The sequence below is a fragment of the Colobus angolensis genome, unplaced genomic scaffold (genome assembly GCF_000951035.1).
Source record: "Colobus angolensis palliatus isolate OR3802 unplaced genomic scaffold, Cang.pa_1.0 Scaffold69, whole genome shotgun sequence".
In the NCBI taxonomy this organism is placed as follows: domain Eukaryota; kingdom Metazoa; phylum Chordata; class Mammalia; order Primates; family Cercopithecidae; genus Colobus; species Colobus angolensis.
In genome coordinates, this window is record NW_012120598.1 from 10,481,317 (window position 1) to 10,481,539 (window position 223).

A 223-nucleotide genomic window follows, 5' to 3' on the forward strand; every position below is an offset into this window, starting at 1 on the left:
CCTCCCGAGTAGCTGGGACTACAGGCGCCCGCCACCTCGCCCGGCTAGTTTTTTGTATTTTTTAGTAGAGACGGGGTTTCACTGTGTCAGGCAGGATAGTCTCGATCTCCTGACCTCGTGATCCGCCCGTCTCGGCCTCCCAAAGTGCTGGGATTACAGGCTTGAGCCACCGCGCCCAGCCTAATCCCAGAGATTTTTTAAAGTTAACAACTTTTCTTTGAAT